This window comes from Stegodyphus dumicola, chromosome 6 (genome assembly GCF_044657685.1).
Source record: "Stegodyphus dumicola isolate Sdum_Otavi_A_Nest chromosome 6, ASM4465768v1".
Taxonomy (NCBI): Eukaryota; Metazoa; Arthropoda; class Arachnida; order Araneae; family Eresidae; genus Stegodyphus; species Stegodyphus dumicola.
Window position 1 is genome coordinate 128,769,016 of NC_140773.1, and position 8,375 is coordinate 128,777,390.

At 30.8% G+C, this 8,375-nt stretch overlaps 1 long non-coding RNA gene across 1 annotated transcript; it reads right to left on the minus strand.

Annotated features, from left to right (window-relative positions):
• Positions 1-779: 779 nt before the first annotated feature.
• Positions 780-6,353, minus strand: LOC146996844 (uncharacterized). Its single transcript, XR_015041486.1, has 3 exons — positions 6,279-6,353; positions 3,900-3,989; positions 780-898 (listed from the first exon to the last, which is right to left on the minus strand). It is a non-coding gene; the product is annotated as an uncharacterized LOC146996844 (long non-coding RNA).
• Between the last annotated feature and the right edge of the window lie 2,022 nt (positions 6,354-8,375).

Sequence of the window (8,375 nt, forward strand, 5' to 3'; positions counted from 1 at the left end):
TGTTTACCATGCAATTAAGGCATTTTATTCTGCTATCAACTCTACCAATTATTAATTCCATTAAGTATATTCAGTTTACTCTTTCTGCTCAATATATGCAATGTAAAATTTTCCATAAATTTATTAATTCATTTTATTTTGAGGTGAGCTTTTATTCAACTCTCAATGTCAACGAGAATGTTTAGTTCATTTTTTATTCGGTCTCAAAAGAGAAATCAAAATACGTGGATTTATGTACGTGTATTTATGAATCAAAATACACGAGAAATCACAGTGAGAAAAGCACTGCTACCTTAAACTGTGATTATATATAACAAATGCAGTGAATTATAGTTAAAAAATAGTGAAAATATTTATATTTCTGAACTATTTCATATATAACATTTTCAGTTTCGCATATGTGGCAATTTAAGAACTTTTTTATGTATACCAATTTTTTGAAATATCTGCAAATTTTTGCATCTTTAAGGGAAGCTTATTCTTTCACCTGTAGTATATAAGTAATGGTAATTTACCAGATAAAATTACTTAATGGGGAATACAGAAAAATATCTAACGACTTACCTTTGTGACTTCATCTGCAAAGAGACTAAAAAAGTAGTTCAGCTAAATCTGCTATAATAAATATTTATAATAATGCTAAATTATGCAATATCTATTAATATGACAAATTTTTGTAAAGCTATTTATTTGGATGAAAAATAAACACATTCAGAAATTTATGGCACTATATTATGATTAACAGAGGAAAAACACTTTTCAAAATTCAAAATAGTTTTTATTAATCCAATTTATCATATTTTATTTGAATTCATGAAAAACAATGTTATATCCATGTATTCTTATGTATATAAGAACTCTTGATACATTGGATCTCTGTCATTGCCTTTCACAGCACCTAAAATAAAAAAACACTCACAATTACTACATGTGAATATAATTCATAATTAAATTTAAACAAATGACTATTAGAATGCAAATTAAAGGAAGCATTTAAAATATTTTAACATTTAGTACCTATAAACAGAGTAGCAATTATTTGATTTTTTGATTATAGTAAAATAAACATGAAGGATGCCTTTTAAAATTTTTTATGTCAGAAAATAAATTCAAACCACCAGCTGAACATATGAGCAGTTTTATCAATCAGCCACTGGTAGGTAACCTGGATACTGAATCAACATATAAAGTTGCCAAGATAAAGAGAGAAACAAAATTATGATAATCACATCTTACCTATTCATAAAACTATTTTAAATTTAATGTGTAGGCAAGTCCAAAAAGAGTGAGAATGAATTTATTTTGCAACACAAAGTAAAGTCTTGCAGGAGCAAAAAAAACTTGTCTCATGAGATTGGCAAGTAAAAAATAATTAACTGCATTTGGTAACATTTATCTGACAACACATAAGTAATTGTTAGCTATGTGCAGAAAATAAAATCTGATCAGGGGCGTAGCTAGAGGGGGGCAAGGGGGGGCATCTGTCCTTGGGTGCAGAATCCAAGGGGCACCAAACTGATGTTAGAACATTTTAGAATTAAATGTTTTCCATCTTTGGCAAGCAGTAGGGGGCACGAAATCTTCAGTTGTCCCTGAGCGCTGAAAACCCTAGCTATGACTCTGAATCTGATCATGTTAATGCAATTTTAAACTTTTGAATTTAACCGCAGAAATTTACCAAAGAAGTACTTGTACCAGTAGTAAATGAAGATGTGGCTAATCTTTACTGTATGGTACACCTTGCTTTCTGTCTGAAAAAAAATCGCAAAGTGGTATTGGTTGTTTGTGAAATGTGGAAGCCCATTGCGTCAAATAAGTTTTTCGGTAACCCTAATGTTGATAATGTTGGCAAAAGTAGCCTTTGGAGAAAAAAAAAAACTTTTTTTTTGTCAATAAAAAGGAGTTATTTCTGCAAATATTGCCAACATGCTGTGATAAATTTAGTTTTGGGCTACTTTTTTTAATAGTAAACCTTTTGTACGGTCCCAGGTTTTTGGTTCTTACCATTCTCTTCAATTGCTGTGTTTGGTTGCACGGAAGTGGTATGGTCTTGTATTTTGAACATGCTATTTATTATTTTGGTGTGGGTACCATTGTTTGAGTATGTCTGAGGTGACTAAGAGACGAAAAATTTAATTGAACTACTTACCTGGAGTATGGTGGTGGGAAGCCTAAACATATGCATGTGAAAAAAAAAGATATGTTAAAAAAATGACGTTTCATTTATTTTTTTGTCTCTGTGTGTTAATTTTTGTTAGAAGATTTGTTGTTTAATGTTTTTATGTTAGGAAATATGTATTTTTGGTAACTTATTTCTCTCTGTTTGTGTATTTTTGGTTGTCTGTGTGTTAAGACAGTGGCGAATTTTTTCTGGTAACTATGATATTTTTAACTTTCTGATTTTCTTAAAGTGAAAATAGATCAATGTATACATGGACAAAGTTAAGGCGGTGCACAATGCCCAGTTTGTGCAGTTCTCTGTTTTAATAGGTCGATGTGTACATGGACACAGAGTTTGTGTATGTCTTTGACTTCTTATTTTGGTTTTGTGTAGCGGCCACCTTGAAATTGGTGCCAATCCTCTCAGGTGACGATCTTGATATAAAAAAAAGAAACGATTCACCAAGGGTTACAGTAGAGTAAATTTTTACCAAAGATGTTCTACCATAATCACCATTTCAGTGGTTTAAACACTAGTGGAGCAGTATGCAGAGATGAAGATTTGAGTTTTGTTTACACAGCATGATGGTTTAGGCACTCCATCCATTACAGTGAACAAAATTATAATAAACATAGCCACAATAATTGTCTATAAATATTGATGTATAACACTGCATTAACTATTATATTTCTTATGCTAGTATATACAGAATCCTTAATCGAAGGGAAAATCAGAAGACTGTGCATGCATTTTCCTTTAACTGAAACATGGATTTGACCATACAAATCTGTCTTACGGGACATGCCACACTATGCAGATAGACAGTAAAAAGTGCTTGTGTTGTTTTTATTTGTTAGAGGTATGAAATAAATATACTTCTAGATTTTAATTTTTTCTTTTCTTGTTTTACATTTGGATTACCTATCAAAAAGTAAGGAATTTTGATATTATTACAATATCGGAGTTAAAATAACAATTATTGGACATGTTAAAGTAATGAAAATTTTAAATTAGGTTAAAAAGTAACCCTTAATGTGGCATATTTTTGAATTAAACTCTATCGACATTTAAAACAACAAAACGTCCCTCTTTATTAAGGACTTTAATTAACTAATTTTAAATGCAGAGCTATGAATGGATTTTTTCCCTTGCATGTTATAATAACTGAAACAAAATTACTCTGATACAGTCAAAATTCCTAAATGCAAGTACATAAAATTTACTTTAGCAATTTAAAGAGATGAGACACACTGAACACATGAATAAATTTCTATCAAAGAATAATTTATTAAATTTGGCCTGTTCCATAGTAAACTTTAACCATTAGATTACATTATTACACCATGTTATCAGTTTGAAAAGCAAGTCATATGCCAGATCTTGGATGTAAAAGAAATGCACAAAATAATATACAGATTATTGAAAAATGATGTATACCAATGTTTATAGATATGATTAAATGTAACAGAAAATTTACTGTCACAACCACATTTTTAAATGAAATGTATTATTTTAACATTTTACAATATTTAAGGTATGGCATTAAATGCAACATTATGTGCCTGAATATAAGTTAGTAAATTAAAAAATAATAATAATAATAATCAAATAATGAATGTCATGAAAAATTTCAAAAACAAGCAGAATTTAATTTAGACCTTTAGACACTTATGATAAATAAATTTGAGAATTCTTCACCCAAAATTAAATTATAATTAATTAAACCAGTTTGACTGACCTTCTACAAAATCCTTCAGCTGCAATTTTTTCTAGCTTGAAAACCAAATTCTTCTCCACATGGTAATAACATCTTAACCAGTTGAAATTCCTGCAGAAAGTTTGATAACACAGTAATAGAATTAATAGAATAGAAAAATTAACACAAAAGTATAGAACATCATTTAAACTTAACATTATTACAAATTTTGGTGCTTTCTGACTATCTGCAAAGCTGTGAAAATTGGCAAAATGGTTAGTTTATGGTTCATATCTACTGCTCTGTTCACAAGTAGTAATTCAAATAAGCACTTTATAAGAAACAAGAAATTTTAGGATGCACACACACAAAAATATACACATTGGGTCAATATTCACATATTTTTCATCCAATGGAATACTATTCAGAAATAAAGATTAAATATAAAGCATGTAAATACATGTGTGTGGTATGCATATTCATAGTTTGCTATTATCGTGTGCATACTCTTGCTGTTTTAGCATAAGCTGTGAGGGCAGATGATAAGAAAGTATCAGAATTTTTCATGTATAAGAAAAGATTGGCCTGACAATAGTATCTCAATTGTTTAGCACTGACATTTACATAGCGCATTAGAAATATATAGTAATATATGTATAATAAAAAGATAATTGCATATTATTAATTCATTTTTTTAAATGCCAAACTTTAACAATTCTTTCACATATAATTAAACAGAATTCTTTCATATGAACATCTAAAATCTATTCTTAACTAAAGAATAAATAATAAAACCACGTAAATTTCTTATCAAGCCCATCATTTCCGAAATGTCTACTTCTGAAAGTTCCCAGCATTTCTCAATATATTATTAAATTACTAAACTAAGCATCAATGATCGTCATGTTCGCTAATGAGGCAATATCTTTCACACTTCTTTGTTACCACAAGTAACAAGTAGGCTTCAATAAATCTTTAACTGTTACATGCTACTTTTGTGTAAAATTTGTACAAATAATAAAATTAAATGAGCTCTTTATAATATGCTCAAAGAAATAATTTTGTATGAAAATTTGTATGTTATATATTGGCCTGATTAATGATTCAGGAAATAATTCGGGTTTTCAAAGTGCTTCCAATAATTCAAATTTCAGCTTGTGTCAAAATAAAATCTATAACACAAAGATAAGCAAATTTCCTTATGAACAATGCATTTTAACATTATTCAATCACTGGCAATCACACAGTACTGATTGCTTCAATAAACATTACTGTAACTGTATTTAATCATTTAGTACAGTTTGTTATTTCCTGCAAAAAGAATTCACTTTTCTGGATAGCATTTATATTTCCATCTCACTTTCAATGAAACATTAAGAGAAATGCATATAATTTAAACACCAGTTTATTTTATTTATCAGACAGATTATGTCAACTCGAAAAAACCTATCAGTAAAATTCGGTAGTAATAATTCTGAATGTTAGGTAACTTGCAAGATTCAACAAAAATTATAAATACTTTTATTATAATGACAATACTACAGTAACATGAACATAAAATTAAACTGCATATAACTATGAAATAAGCCAGCATATAATAATGGTGCATTGGTTTCTAAAACAATGGGCTCGATGAAAAAATACATGTATTATGGTAGCTATTCATATTCTTCAGCTTTCCTAATATTCTCACGTTCACTTTACATAACTAAAGTATCTAAAATACAATAAAAATGCAAACAATATTTATGAGAAAATGTTAAAAGCAATCATAAGCATTTGATTGAATGACCATATTTTGTCTTCCTGCAAGTCGAATCTTAAAATGATATGCAGTTTGAAAAATGCTTAATCCTTTTATAAAATATTCAAAAAAGATTAAAAAAAGGTACTGTTCTGTTATCAGGACCGGGTTCAGAATTGTATTTATGTATGCTTGTATATTTGTATGTTTGTGTGTCTACATATACACATCTATGCACATACTTACGAACACAGGTTCATACATTTCCGATTCTGGTCCCAATAACAGAACAGTACCCCCAAAAAAACTTGAATTACAAACTAGATTAAGATAATGTTTCAACCATACATATTTTGAACAAAACAATGCAAACTCTTATTTTTATACAATTGTTCAAATTATTTAACATAAATTTATTGCTGCAATAAAATAATAAGCAATCTGATCACACATATTATTTTGAAACTGAATGCATAAACTAGACTAAAAAAATTCAGTCATAAACATTTGGATAGCAGGGCAAATTAGATATTTGAAAAGACAGCCAGCCATTGAGATACACGTAATTCACGACAGAATGGTAACAATTCATAAAGCTGTGAAACATTTAACTGTCAAAATGACATAAATTCGAAAAGCAAAAAAAGTAAACATACAAGTATTGCAACTGAACTTACCTTTCATGCAACAAAAAATATCCATACAAGTTAACCTCACGGCGCAGCCATTTTGGATTTCGTTTCAAATCAGACAGATGTTTACGGATTTGCGGAAGAATACGAGGACCTAGTAGTTTGCCGGATACAAAGTGCAATGACGCGAAAGAATATAGTTCTGTAGAACTTCCTACATTATTCCGTAATAAACAGTACTATTTCCTAATTTTTTTCTTTATCTAATTAATTAATTAATAGGGAAATAGTTAAATAATGCCGAATTCATTTTTAATGAAATGTAAAATTTTGCATGTATGGGACGACCACCTTCCGTCCAATATTTCTGAGAATATAAACAAATTTTGGAATCTGAGAGTATCAGTAAATAAATATATAGAATATCGCCTCTCAAACGACCACTTCTGAAAGTGACCAATAGTTCTGAGATTATCAATAAATATTGATATTAAGCATTATTTCTATAAGACGACCATCTCTATATAAGACCAAAGTTTCTAGAATCTTGGATAGTCATCAGAGATGTATCTTTACTGCGAAATTATCGCACGACTGTAATTCAATATCAATAACGGATCGCGCGATTGAAAAACATTTTCTGTCCTGTAATTAGAGGAAAAAAAAAATTTTATGAGGTATTTCTCCCGCTTTCATAACGTGCCTTCGTGGTGTAATAGTTCTGCACGCTGGACCGGTATTTCAGAGGTCCGTGGTTCGATTCACGGCGAAGGCGGTTGCTAATTTTTCATCTCTACGGCTTCCCAAAAAAATCCTAATGTCTCTACAGTGGCGCCCGAATTAAAAAGGTGTTGGATGAGGTATATCCACACCCAGGATTTAGTGATTGGATCCCATTAAAAAGGTGTTGGATGAGGTATATCCACACCCAGGATTTAGTGATTGGATCCCCTTAAAAAAAAAGTCGGCCTTTAAAAAGAGAAGTAATATAAGGTATTTCTCCCGCTTTCCTAGCGTGTCTTCGGCCCACCAGCGGCCGAGCGGTAAAGTCGCTGAACCCTGGTAGTGCGATCCGAGGTTCGAATCCCGCGAACAGGCTGGCTGCATGGGTGTTTTCGTGGTTTTCCCCACGTGTAACGTGTATACGAGCCAGTTTCCCTTAGTCCACGGCCAGTCCCTCCACGAAGACATCCCTCCCCTTAGGCAGATAGCCCTAGTGTGCTTTGCCATAATTAAATACACCACCACCACACCTAGCGTGTCTTCGTGGTGTGGTGGTTCTGCACACTGGGCCGGTATTCCAGAGGTCCGTCCTTCAATTCCCGGCGAAGGCAGTTGCTAATTTTTCATGTTTCCTGCTTCCAAAAAAATACCTAATGTCTCTATACCCAAATTTAAAAAAAAAAAAATTCGTTTCCGTAATTAAATATTTTTTATAAAAAAAATATATGTTATTTAGAATTTTGCAAATATTCTAGAAAATGCCAATCCATTGAAAAAAATCTTTTCCATGACTAAATAAATTTTTAAAAACGTCAGAAAAAATAGCAGTTAAAATTAATAACAAAATAACAAGAATAAATCATCAATCATATCAATATTTTTAATGTACAGCATTTAGAAACAACTTAGTAAAATACATATGAAAAATAAAATAATGTGCAAGTTTCAGATGTGCAATGTCCAAAAATTAAAACTGGTAAATTTAAGAACAAATATCCTCAAAATGTTTGACAACGAAAGTCCTCCGGACAATGCAGAATGAATGTCCTCAGGATGTGAAATTGGTGAACTCCTCAGGACATCTGAGAATCAACATCTTCAGGACATCCTGTCATATCCCGGGACATAGCGACTTAAATAAGACATCCTCAGGATGTTAAATTACGATCTCCTCAGGACATCTGAGAATCAACATCCTTAGGACATCCTAAGTATGTCCCGGGATATTGCGACTTAAATAGGACATCCTGAGGATGTTTTGTGCTATGGGAAAAAATAAAACTTTTTTTCAAATAACACTAAAATTGTTGCTAGCTTTGTCAATCTTTGTGATGATAAAGTTATCTTGCAGTTTCTGAATAAGATTTTCTCTATGCTTTTATATTTATTTATATATATGTATGATGTACCAGCTTTAGT